Raw genomic sequence first — 14,787 nt, forward strand, 5'->3', positions numbered from 1 at the left:
CCTAGAACTTAGAATTACTTAAACCTAACTAACCTAAGGCCATCACGCACATCTATGCCCGAGGCAGGATTCGAACCTGCGACCGTAGCAGTCCCGCGGTTCCGGACTGAGCGCCTAGAACCGCTAGACCACCGCGGCCGGCCGTCACTGTAGAATGTTTGCCTTTGTTGACAGAGCCACAACCTCACCTCTGCTTCAACCACTTCATCACTGTCAAAGTGAAGTTCTTGACGTCTTTTTGAGTTTTGGAAACAGATAAAATGGAATGGGGCCAAGTCGAGACTGTATAGAGGGTGATCGATGACGGTGAACACAAGGCATCGGATTTTTGCAGATGTCGCAGCGTTCGTGTGCGGTCTTAGATTGTCATGCTGAAGGAGAGGGTGCTCAGTTTGTGGACGAACTCTTCGACTTCGTGTTTTCAGTTTTTTGAGAACCTCGCAGTACCTTGCGGAGTTTACTCATGCCTTTAGGCACGAATTCCAATTGCACCTCACCTTGATCTTCCCAGATCACTGTGAGCATGATTTAGCCTGCCGATAGCATGGTCTTTGGCGTCGGTGATCTTTCGTGGCGGAACTCCATTGATGCTCTCTCGTTTTCAGTTTGAAAATTGTGAATCTAACATGAACAACCCAACATAGCACATTAATAATGGCGATACAATCATTACAGTATACAGCTTTCATTCGCCTATGGATTTCAATTGGAGGTACGTTTTCTGCAGTTAGAACTCGGTTACAGCACGCTGTTTCCACCCAGCGACGTAGTTACGTTGCACACCGCCATGTTACACGCTCGCCCTCGTACTTCACCTCACTGACTGCCCTGACCCACGGCTTTAAGAATGTCAGGTGAAATAAATGCGAGTTTATTCTCTAATGCTTTCTTAAGTCTGAGAATCACGCAAACGCAACTTAAAACTGGATCAAAGATCCAAGTCGCAGAACTGTTCTCGTAAATTGTGAGCTGCTCAGAGGAATAGCGCTGCTAGCGCTATAAAAGCGACACTTGTTCGATGGATTCAGCGAAAACTGCACAAGACCCCTATCAGGTGCCCCCCCCTTTCTCTCTCTCTCTCTCTCTCTCTCTCTCTCTCTCTCTCGTTTAACTGCACAGACTTCTTAGCTCCTTCTGTTCCTCCACGCTCACAGAAAAAACACCGCTTGGAGGTGATGTGGTGTCACCGCCAGACACAACACTTGCTAGGTGGTAGCTTTTAAATCGGCCGCGGTCCGCTAGTATACGACGGACCCGAGTGTCGCCACTGTCAGTAATTGCAGACCGAGCGCCACCACAAGGCAGGTCTAAAGAGACGTACTAGCACTCGCCCCAGTTGTACAGCCGCCGTTGCTAGCCATGGTTCACTGAGAATTACGCTCATTTGCCGAGACGATAGTTAGCATAGCCTTCAGCTACAATTGCTACGACCTAGCAAGGTGCCATTACCAGTATAGATATTGAGAGTCTATTAATTTCTGTATCATCAAGAGCAATGTTCTACAAATGTGGATTAAAGTTAAGTATTCCAGAAGCTACGTACTTTTCTTTATAGCATTCATTACGTATCCTGTTTCAGACCTCACGCCAGCCTGCTTGATTTTAACGCGTGCATTTCGGCCTTCTCTAGCTATACAACAAGGGAGGATTCTCAACTTTCGCCACAGTTACAACCAGCAAGCCACTATCGGTTACAGTATGCCCATTAACTGCCCAGAGGTACACTGTATAAGCTGTCGCCACTCACTGGTTCAGACATTTACGCTATGGTGCCTATTACAATGACCTTCCTGGTTGGCTGACATCATTCGTCAGTTAGATTCTCGAATTTTCGCACACCGAACACGGCGCAATGCCGGTGTCGCTTATTTGCAGGTGCCGACTGGAAATGTAGATTCATCCCACCACAAATGCTCGGAGGACTGCTACAGGTTCCAAGACAATGGCGCCTCGCGGACAATGGAAACCGGCCAGCGTGTGGTCACGAAATGTCTGAACCAGCAGCCCATCAGGGGAGGGCTTGAGCCGGCTCTTATTCATATCGCTGTAACCACACATGCCTGTCACTGCACCTTCTCAGGCATGCCTTAGCGAAGGAAAGTTCACGAATTTTACACCAGAAGCCACTAATGATGTATTTCCTTTCAGCATAGTTAAGAAGATTAAGCTGCGAAGTTTTTATTCATTGTTTGAAGGGTTCTCGGGTGTCCAGTCACATGAGCACCACCTGATGATGACGGAACGGTTATTCTCCGAAATATCGTGGGCATTCGACCATCGTATCCGGCTCGACTCCCTAGAACCCTTCAAACGGTATATATGCCGGGAAAGCCTCAGATCACTTTATATTTACTATCGTAAAGCGATAGATGTGATGGTTCAGTCACAACATGCAAACTAGAGAGACATCAACAAACTTTCGATGCTTGTTTAAGGATATTTTGTGAGAAGTTTGGTAAAATGTACTTGTAGTCTCCGTTGGGTTGTTACAGAGTAATTGCTTTTCATTTGATTTGTTACCCCTACTTAGTTTTGTATCGGTCATCATCACGAGTCGTTGTTCTCATTGCTGAGTGTCATGACCCTATGAACCACGTGTCGCCAACCCGAGAGGTTACCAGCTTCTCTTAGAGATTGCTGAAGACGTAGACAGGAGATCTTCTTGATTTGGTCTATCCGCCTGTTCACTGCTTTCCCCCTTTGTCTCGTGACATCGATCTTTCCTCCCACGATTATGTTCTCTAGATTTTCTCCATCTCTTCTCACAATATGGCCAAAACATTGGAGAATTCTTTTGGATGACGCGAGAAGGGAGGCACCTAGAGATATTGAGTTGATCAATAATGGACACATTTGTTCTTCTTTCGGTCCATTTTATGCGCAGCATCTTATGCCAGCGCTAAATCTCTAATGCATAAATAAGCTGTTTGTCTCTGGTCTTAAGGACCCATGTTTCGCATCCATAAAGGATGATGGGAAACACAAATGTTTCAACAAGCCGGATCTTTGTGCTGTTCGTTATCTCTCTGTTCTGCCAGGTCTTAGTGAGCTTCGTCATAGGCACTCGCCCTAAAGTGATCCGTCTTCTTATCTCATCTTCATAACTCACGTGTCGCAATTAGTTAAGATAGATGAAAGAATGCACGATTTCCAGTTCCTTTAACGAACCTTCGAGTTATACATGTGCCCCTTTATCAGATGATTTTCGACTTGCTGCTATTGATGTCTAACCCATACGATAGACTAGTGTCTTTTATCTTTGTTAGTAGCTCAGCAAGTTTATTTTCGTTGCTGGTTAAAAGCACGATGTCACCGGCAAATCGGAGGCTGTTAACAGTTCTTCCACCAACTGAGATGCCAGTAGTCCAGCTATCAAGGGCATTCCTAATAACACGTTCTGCATAGATGTTACGTGGTTGGGAGGAAAGGACACAAACTTGTTTGACATCTTTCGATATGCTAAAGATATCAGGTATGCCTCCACTTGTCCTCACAGATGCGAGATGATTTTTGTAGACACTTCTGATCAATAAAATAAAATGTAACGTGACACCTAACTCTGCAACCATCTGTCAGAGCTTTTCCCAGACAACTCAGTACTTCACGAGTTCCTTTTGCTTCAATTAAACCAGCTTGTTTGTGGATATGTGAGGTTGAATGTACGGCTTCAAAAGTTATTTCAAGATGTAGAGGAAAACTTTACTCGAGTGGGATATGAGAGCAATAATTCGCAAGTTGAAGCAGTTTCTGACTGACCCTTTCCTGTAAAGGGGAATGAAGAAAGACTTCGACCAGTAATGCCCACTTTACCTTTTGGCCTTAAGGTTACATTCAGTACTGCACCATTCTGTTTTGAGCCGGTGTTATTTGTACATTAACAATGATAAACAGCAGCATAGACAAGTTTCCTAACGAAAATTTGGCAGATATGAACCTCATGAATGATTCCACGGAATGCAATGAAAGAGACACACACCGACGCTATAAACCAACCATTTGTTCCGGCAGTGAAAGTGACCACACCACAGTAATTTCGGGTAGGTCTGAGGATTATTGGATTACTGTGTGTCTCGTGCTGAACTGTTTGGTGTCAGCGTATTACAGAATATTTCAGTGTTGTGAATTTATTTTCCCACGACAAAATGGCAATAACAGTAGATCATAATTACATTATTACTCTATAACTAACCACTGGAGACCACAGGTCCTCAAATACTATGTATAGTTCCTGTGATGTCCCTGATTGTATGGTATGTATCTCAGCTGTGTTTCAGGACTAAGCATACATGGTCCTAGACTGGACTGGAAAAATCATTCCACAATCACGACGACGTGATACTTGTTCGTTAATCCAGAATGCTGATGTTCCTCAGATGCAATTTACTTCCCACTGTAGTGCCAAAGCACATGACCCAATACATTTACCCAATATCTGCTGTAGTCCTAAGTATTCTTATGCTATTGCCTTCGTGTAATTTGTATAACATGACGCGGAAGGTAGCTGGAGTCACGAAGATTTATACCGGTACAACAAGGCATTCATGTGCGTGGCATGATTCATACCAAATGTAGACGTGTTGCTAATGTTTAGAAGTTAACACTCTTCAGCTAAGAGAAAATACTAACTGAAAAAAGTAATAATAGCAAAATCTAAAATAATGATGTTTAACGACGATGTATTGTTTTATCACTCTGCAGTTAGGGCGGTTCTGGTCTTTCTTTGTTGCTATTACTGCTCATTAGCCTCCCACCACGTATTAAACCTGATGCTCCTGCTTACCCCGTGCAGGTTCCTAAAACGTAAAGACACATATGATCCTTCGGCTCTTCTTCACTGTCTATGGGGAGATTGTACATCCATCGCACTACAAACCTCTCGCAGTGAGCTGCTGTGTCCGTATACTCCGGTGAAAACAAATCATTATATGAAGAGACTGATATGAGAAACCATCAGTGATGTAATTCACAGTGAAGTACTAAATTTTAAACTTACATTTATTCTTATGCCAGACATATCCCAATCCCGTTAGCACGGCATGTCAGTCATAAAGCTCACTGAATATACTACGCCAATTAATTACTCTGAATCACGATTCGTAGTCATAGTAGTTACAGCATTCTATACACGAAACTCTCCTAATAGGAAAGAAAATATGGTCCTGTTATCGATTGTAAGAAAATAACAAATACTGCTCTAAGAGAAATTACTTTCATTGAAAAAAATACCTGTTTAATGAAATGGCGTAGAGCTTTGAATAATTATCTGTGCTACTCGTCACACCGGAAGAACTCATGGGTTTTTAGCGGCTGGTTGGCTGTCATGATGCATCAGTGCGTGTTTCTAATGCATGATACCTTCCCATAAACGTGAAAAATTCTCAGTCATCACAAAATTTCTTGCATACTACGCGTTTCTGCGACTGCAGTACAATATTAGTAGCATGTTGCATAATGTAGACGCTGCACTTTTAATAGATATCATCATTTAATGACGAGCCTACCGGCATTTGAAAACTAAGTGATGGATACTAAACATTTAAAGTAAAAATGTGGGTGGTTGCAGTTTCTTGGGAAACTACCTTCAAGACCCAACCGTCTTATTGGCAAGTTAGTAATCAACCCAACCTCAGGCAACAATTTTTCTAGTGTGCAATTAGTTCTGGCCCACTCTGAAAGGTAATTAAGAGGTAACTGAGTTGTTGCGTTAATGACATTTATTAATTATAAAAAATTTAATATGAGTGCAGCAATAACGATAATTACTAAATAAAAGGACTTAGAGCAGCTGCTGCAGGAATGTAATTAGAGTACATTTAAATATATTCTTCACTTTTGTGCCCAAAAAATGCAATAAGTAAAAATTACATCTAATTATCTTCTGTAACGAGCTATTTTTAGATTTGGAAATCAAACTAAAATTTTATATCAGTTACGTTCCAGAGTAGCGGTGTTGTAAGTAAGGGAAACGAAAAGCGTATGTTGATACAAATATGCGTATTTTAGTAGTTGCGCAGATGGATTTCTAATACCTTTAATATTTTGAGAAGTTCAGTTTCTAAAAAATTTAACTTTTCTTACTACAAAGTTAAACTGAATGCAGCTGCCCTTTACAAAACTTATTCTGAATCAATTAACAAGTTCCATTATACGTTAATATTAAAGTGAAGAAAATATAATACTATTTCTGTTAATTGAAATACTTAGTTCGCTGTTCTGGATGTTAATGCTGAGATGGAGACGAACGATATATTGGTAGGTGGACTTTATTTGGTTGCATCACTGCATTTCTTTAGCAGGCAGTAGTCGATTCAGTGAGCGTTAGCTGTTGTGTGATATCCATGCCGCGTACCATAGAAGAACTGTTTCTGTGAGCACGACCTGAGTGCATATGTCGCAGTTGGATTGATATGCCCTAGGCGGCTACCGAATATGACTGACTGACCCTGCTTGTACGCAGAACCAAAGAAGAAGTCGAAGTGCCACACAATAGGCATTGTAGGGAAGTGCTGCTCTGGAAAGATCTCTCCCCAAGGATTGAGACAAAAGTTTCTTGGAGCACGTTCTTACTGCAGATTGGCAGATGAAATTATTTGTTAACGTTTTTCTTGCTGTTGTGTAACACATTAGTTATGAACGAACGCTTTTTTTTGCAGTACCTCGATGAAGAATATTTAGCGATACCGCCTGGGTGTCCGTTTGATCCCTCTGGGCACTATGACAGCACTACTGGATGTTTAGAACCTGGGCCAGCACAAATTTTCAGTTGTCACTGTTGGGTAGTCGAGTTGTACCTAATATAGGTGATGTAAAGGAATTCACTGCCAGCAAATAAATTTCGAAATATTTCGTACAGATGTGAAACGTGTGTGTCAGGGCTACCCATGGCGTGCCAAACGTCACGCGTGCAGGAGTGGCACACTTCTTTTAGTATTGTAGTGTGACATTTTTCCGTCGGCACTCATCAATGGAAAAAGTCGAAGAGTCTGCTTATTTTTTATATTACCGCAAAATACTTTGCGTAAGTTATGAGGCATGCTTAGAACCATTTTCAGATTTGAAGCTCTCTATTGTAGCATTTATGATGAGAAAATGGGTGCAGAAATGAAAATTAGAGCCGGCCGGTGCGGCTGAGCGGTTCTAGACGCTTCAGTCTGGAACCGCGCGAACGCTACGGTCGCAGGTTCGAATCCTGCCTCGGGCATGGATGTGTGTGTTGTCCTTAGGTTAGTCAGGTTTAAATAGATCCAAGTTCTAGGGGACTGATGATCTCAGATATTAAGTCCCATAGTGCTCAGAGCCATTTGAACCATTTGAAAATTAGAACATCCAAAATGGATTTCAGAGGTCGCATTTATGTGGACTGGACTGCACACTGCCGACAGTAAGACACTGAAACGTGAAATCAGCTGTTTGATGGGCACGATTTTAAAAAGAAAATCTCCTTGTAGATGGGACACATTCGGACAAACATAGTCCAGTTCCCTAAGCTCACTGGTGTTAAAGAAAACGAGAGGTTTGAAGAATTCACTGTAGCCTTGAAAGAATAGTAAGTCTAGTTTCTTGAATATTTTGAGATCATTGCCAGTCTTACATCCGCTTTCGAGCTTTTTTCGAGACCATTTGCCATTTCAGTTGAAAAAGGCCCTGTGCGTGTGCACATGTAACTGACTATTCTGAAAGGTAATTCCCATTTTAAATACAAATCCCTTTAACGCTAAAGCTGTCGAAGACCTCTACATTGCTTTCCTTAGGTAGCTTCCGAGTCCCCATAAAGAGGCAACAAAAGTGCTACAATATTTTAACCAATGTATGGGTGTGAATAAAGTTTTTTCGATCATGAAAATAAGTCACGATGACATGATAACCTAAAGCGAAAATCTGTTAAACTGTCTGTTTCTGTCTTTATGCTGACAGTTTTAACTGATAAAAATTATATGTCTTCATCGTGCCAAAAATAATTCATTAATAATGATATTTTTTCTGTGTTGTTGAGAAACGTGAAATATAAAACCAAGTCGTACACAGAGCGACTACATTCCAATTTAAATGTGGCGGGTTTGCAGTTTTACCCTCCTCACACTAAGACAATGTGGCGTGGAGGTAGGGGAAATGTTCCAGCCAGGCTGGGGGAAGTGGCACGCATGCCAGGGCATGGCCCGTGAGCCGAGTTCTTGGCCACATCTAGTCTCAGTGTCTGTTCTTTCAGATTTGCACGTAAGAAATATTTCTGGAGTTTATGATCTGTGAGTTTCCTGTAGTCAGTTGGCTCGTGAATTTCTCCCAGGCAGACACGTTACAAAAATATTTTGTCCAACTTGGACTGTTTTTGCGGAAATGTGTGACTGTTTATAATAACGCAAAACAGTTGCCATTCACATTTTGTAATAACATCCACAGCACATTTCTGAGGCCTGTACGCTCACCTTCAGGTTGCTGCCGTTGATTTTAACACTTGTTTTTCATGTGGATGCAGCCAGGTGTCTTCTTTTTTGTGTCTCTTTCAAAAGGATCCCAGTAATCTGTGTGCAGCACACAGTTATCACATACATTTATTGTTGTCATTGTCGTCTTAAATACTACGATTGGGCATCTCACTGTTCCATCTCCCATTTGTTTCCTTGGACGACGTATTATGTATGATCTTTCTTTGGGATTGGCGATCAGGATTTTCTTGGGAAATCTGTTGTCTCCCATTCTATTCTCATGTACATTCAATTTATGACGGATGTTTTCACTTGTATTTCAACCTCTTCCCATGCAGCATTTCACTCTCCTTAACAATATGATCCGTATGGCTTTCATTTCGTTGTCAACTGTTTTTTATTTATTCAGCTCTCACATCCATACAACAATAATGGCATCGTGATAGAGTTATAAAATAAGATTTTTGTCTATATTTTCGTCTTTTGTAGTCTGTTGTTCCGTTTACTATTCTGCGTATAGCTTGAAATTTGTTCAGCTGTTCATCTGAATCATTATCATTATCATAAATTGTGTCGCACACCAGACATTTAAAGTCTGTCGTCTTCCCAACTATTTCTTTGTTAATTACTATATTCAACCATGTTTGATATTACTTTGAGAGACCACAACTTTTAACTTACTTCATAAGTTTTAAAGCTGGCATTCTGTACGTAATTACTTTAGCCGATGTACTGCTAGATGCAGACCATCTTGATTGACTTTCCTGTATTATTAGTTTATCATCCACAAATATTGGTGCACTTAGATTGGGGCATTTGTCTAATTTAATTTCTGGAAGACAAATTAGAAGTCTCATAACTTAACTGTCTGTTATCTCATCTATTCTTTTCTCTCGTTTGTTAATCTCAACATAACCTTTTGGTCTGTTTTATAACACATGGCCGGTAGCCATTGTTAATCATTATAATGTATTTTCACAAATTCTATCAAACACTTTCTCAAAATCTATAAAAATAACATGTGTTTCAAGAATAAATTTCTCCTTTCCTTCTACGAGTCGTTTTACTGTAACACAATTTTTTGAGTTTAGTTTTCTAATTTACTTTAATGTACCGTATAGGTTAGAACGAAACGTCAAGCGGACTATGAAAAATATTGATAACTGTGTGCTGTGGATATTGCTTACATCCCCAACATGTTTTCTGTGTTCTACATCGCTGTTATTTCAAATACCAAGTGCCTCACACTAATATCCTTTAATGGGATGATGGCTCTGAGCACTATGGGACTTAACACCTTAGGACATCAGTCCCCTAGAACTTAGAACTACTAAATCCTAACTAATCTAAGGACATCACACACATCCATGCCCGAGGCGGGATTCGAACCTGGGACCGTAGCGATCGCGCAGTTCCAAATTGAACCGCCTAGAACCGCTCGGCCACTTCGGCCGGCCTTTAATGGGATAAACCTCCCACAAATAACAAACTTCAAACACCCTAAAAATTCCCAAGTTATCGTAAACGCTAATTACTCGGCTTCAGATATACTGTTTCTGCTTCCAGGGTTCCTCCTTTTATATGGGAGAGGTCATCTTTTTTGGTGATGGTGATGGTATAGCTACTTTAACGAAGTTGGACGTTGTAATATAGTTACATTGACATAAAAAATGTGTGTGATAGTACATTTTCAATGTTTCTTGCATGTAGGTCACATGATCTGTGGACATATATATGAACTTCCTGAGTGATGTAGAACTCTTTATTATTTGTTTTATAATTGTTTACATACAGATTATTTGCTTCAGAATAAAGTTATACAGAAATACTAGTTTAATAGGCAAGTTATGTGTAATAAATTATTGAGATATTTTCATATTTTTGAAAATTTAGAACCATTTAAATTACATTGTGCTAATTATTAATCTTTTTCATTAACATTTTCGATCAGTATTTCTTATTTAAAGCTTGTTTCATTCAAAACTTAGGTCTTCATTGTATATTTTACACATATTTTACGACACCATATATTACTAACAGCTTTATGTATAATGAAAATAATTATGACTAATAATTTTCTGAAACATGAAGTAATCGGAGATTTGGTTAACATTAAGAATTATTTGGGAGGATACATTGGGACCACCTAAATCACATAACTATTTTGTACATTTAATGTTACATACATTTAATATTAAAAATATCTGAATGAGAATACATACATATTTACATAAAAATACCTAAATTTATATGAGAATTAAAATTTTTAAAACATGGAGCTACTACTGAGTGATGTCATATAAGCTTATACCAAACGCAATTTTTCAAAGCAGCAGTGAGCTGGACTCTGTACAGAGAAGATGCATATAAGCATCATGAACTTGTTTTTGTGATTTTTCTGTACTTTCCTACATTGGCAATATCAATCTAGTGGAAGATATATTTAGGGAAAAAAAATTCAAAACTAATTTGACAAAGAAGCTCGAATTATTTCATTTAAAAAGTATCAGTAACAAAAACACCGAAAAAATCCTTTACACCCAGGTAATCATCCTCTAAACACTAAGAACAGTGTAGTCAGTGACTACAGAAGGTTAAACTAGACGTCCATATAACCTTAAGTCCTATTACTTCTCTTGACCAAAAATGTTACAAATTAATCTGTCGACTCCTCATAATCAAACTTAATATTAAAACCATGAGTCAACAGTTGTGCTTGTGACAGTACACCTACTGAGCTTAGGATAGTCTAATGTTTTCGCTCATTAATGGTGGTGACTGTTTGTCAGGCAATTTACTGACTTCTTAAATTCCTTATGGTACCATAACTTACCTTCGGAACACCTCTATTACATTTTTTGTTTGTTCCATGTTCATACATTCCTACTCTCAGTGTATACATTATTTTAATATTTACAAATTTTGGTCTAGGACCTTCTATCCAGTTATGAACGAGCGTGTTAAAATGTACAAAAAACTGAATGAAATTTTCTAAAGGCGAAATTTTTCTTTCATGTCCCGATCTCAAAATCTTACTTTATTTTTCTCTCATAGTTCTTTCCCAACGAACTTCAAAGTTAATGCGAAAAGAATGTTTGAAGTATCTTATACTCGAACGTTAATCTGTTATATCAGAAATTTCTTATGCTTTATGATAACCATGTCCCTAAACCTTTAGTCACAGTAAAGAGAGCTCCTGCTCTATGGCTGACTATGGAACTACACCAGTCAATGAATAAACGAATGTCTGCACAGAGAAAATCTAAAAGGAAACCAACATCTGAAGTTTATGAAGTACTGAAGTATACAGGAAGCTGCAGAATAAAGTGAAGAGAAACATGCATGTCAGCAAATTCAAGCAAGCCCACTTTGTTGTTTGCAAAGAGTCGAATTCTGCAGCGATGTGGATAATAAAACTTCGTATCTTTGGCAAAGGAAATACAAAATATGATTTTCAAGCCTGTGCAGACGTAAAGGTCTTTTTTTCAAGACCAGTACCAGTCAGAAATTATTTGATTAACTTAAATTATTTAGTAAGGCAACATGCTTTGAGGTACAAACCACATTTCCAGAGCACAGTGGGAATACAAAAATACATTTATCAAATCACATAGATATTAAAATACTGTCCGCCCCCGGTAGCTGAGTGGTCAGCGTGACAGACTGTCCATCCAAGGGCCCGGGTTCGATTCCCGGCTGGGTCGGAGATTTTCTCCGCTCAGGGACTGGGTGTTGTGTTGTCCTAATCATCATCGTTTCATCCCCATCGACGCGCAAGTCGCCGAAGTGGCGTCAAATCAAAAGACTTGCACCAGGCGAACGGTCTACACGACGGGAGGCCCTTGTCACACGACATTTCATTTCATTAAACTACTTCTTTGCAGTTTTGGCATGTTCTGTATCAGTCTTCAAAGAAAGAAATGAGTAACGTAATATGAGGAAATATTTACGTCGTTTCCTGGGCTGCTGGTCACATAAGTTTTTAAAAAAAGTCACTCACTTTGTTCAATTACATACACTGGCACGGCCCCAGAGATCTTGTTAGTTACTGTTTATAAACTATCAAAGTACGCTTAAAACACATCATCACATTCAACTCTACTATGCAATAGAAACAATATGGCTGTCAAAACATGACTTAGTTTCGATCGAAATACTGATGTGTCGATCATGGTGTTATCTGTCACTTGAAATGTCTTCTGCACATCTTGCTGATGCATTTCTGAGGTTGCCCCACGAAATATATTACAATAAGAATGTCAGTTAGGATTTGTTGTTAATAACAACAGCATAAAAATTATGTCAAGGAATTACACAGATATTGCTATTGGAACAAAGATTTATTTCCATTATTAATCATTACGTTTTTTCTGTTTTACCAGCACTGAACTGAAGTAGGTTAAGAAATGCGAGTTCTTGACGTGCGTAATTTCTTCTAGGATGTTGTGTCTACACTGTACTCTAGGATCGTTACCTATTGCAACACGGTTTTTCTGTTTCGTCTATTCGCTTCGCTGGAGCTGATTTTTTAGCTTTATCAAGTCTGAAACAAGGAATATGCTCTGTAAAGTGGAATTTCAAATTTCTTCCCATTTGGCGAATGTAATACTTGTTGTCATGGCTGCATTCCATGCTATAAGTTCCTGATTTGCTTAGTTTTTCAGCTGGTTGCGAGAATTCACGCTTCAATTACTATCTTAAGTTGTTGGTGGTGGCAAACGTGAGTTGGATATACACGTTCTTTTACAGCTTGGTTATTTTCTCTGAAATGACCCGTAAGTGTTGCAATGTTTTTTATTTTTCTTTGTTATGTGTTGTGAAAGTGCATGTGTTACATGTTCTGATAACCACTGTAGTGTGCAATGGGTGTGGCTGTGGTAATTTCTGTCTCATAGTTTGCAGCACCAAGTGGGAATTTCTGTGCACTGCATAAGAACACTCTGAATGCAATTTGTTTAAGTGAGCTGGGATAAGCTGATGATTTACCTATGAAAGAAAACGTGTTTGTTCGTTTTCTGTGTTCGTTCATATTCATTGTCTGATTTCTATTACTTGTTGCCATGTCTACGTAACAAAGTTTCAATTTCTTCTTCAGACCTGTTATATAACATGAAGTATTATCACATGTAGTGCGAATTTTTCCTGGTGATGTCTTTGTTGACCCAAAGTTCATTTTCAAGGTGGTTAAAAAGAATTCCTGCAGTGATCTCACTGAGTGGACTACATATTGCTCTGGCATTTTTAGCTCCTTGTGTTTCAGGTGGTGAAGGACGTACCATCTAAAATCTTAGGTATTGTAGTTTGTAAAAGTAGTTAATATATAGAAAAGCTAGAAAGGCGAAACGTTTAAGTTTTGGATAACTATTTTGCCGACCATATTTTTGTTTTAGATTGTTTCCACTGACTGTGCTTTCTCTTGGATTATGTACTGGCAGAAGTGGCACTGTTACTGCCATTGCTAAAGTTAAGTACTGCTCCGTCATTTCTTACATCTAATTTTTCAATATGGCACCGTGATCTGTTAAAAAAAAGATAAATAAGAAAATAGTGTATTTTTCACTAACGACAGCAACTACACCATATTACAGATAAACGCTTTCAGAGACAATTCCTTAATCAAATATCAATGTCCATAATTTAAACGAGGCTGACTGAGAGTGAGGTACCGAAATCGGCAAACGGTAGGCGATAATGAAGCACAGGTGGCGGACAGAACTGTAAATGGCAGCCACGCTGCACACGAACACGATAGTTTGTCCACGGCTGTCTGCGTGATCTGAATTCCACCGAAACAGTTACGACCTCCAATTAGTGCGGCTGCCTGGCGATAACTATGTCAATTGCGGTACGTTTATCACGATATTGCGAAATAATAGCTGTCGTTCATGTTAAGTGCTTTACTATTCCTGCGCTGTGGGAACACAGTTTTGCTTCTTTCTGTTTTCCACTTATTTGCCTTCTCTTTTCCTGGCCTTTATCTCCAAATGCCTGAAGCTGATAATGTATCGTAAAGAGTGGAACTGACCAGCAATCCAATACGAAAAGAAAACTGCTAAAATGGAGGATGTCTATATACTGGTGCAGACCCAACAACAAGCAATATGTTATAACTGCGTATGTATTTCGAACATAGAGTCTGTAAAAATGGTCAGTTTTAACAATGAAGCAGGTTACTAATATGAGACCAGAAGTATTTAAAAAGACAAGAGCTAAGGGAAAACTTATTGAATTAGCAGTAAGAGACTGATTTTTTACGTAAATATTCGTTTTTCTTTCAAGTAATCCTATTTGGCAGACTGCAGTTACTGATATGTTTTTATGGTGTGTAGATTCAATCCTTGCAGCGTGATTATGGAATTTTTTT

The sequence above is a fragment of the Schistocerca cancellata genome, chromosome 4 (genome assembly GCF_023864275.1).
Source record: "Schistocerca cancellata isolate TAMUIC-IGC-003103 chromosome 4, iqSchCanc2.1, whole genome shotgun sequence".
NCBI lineage: Eukaryota > Metazoa > Arthropoda > Insecta > Orthoptera > Acrididae > Schistocerca > Schistocerca cancellata.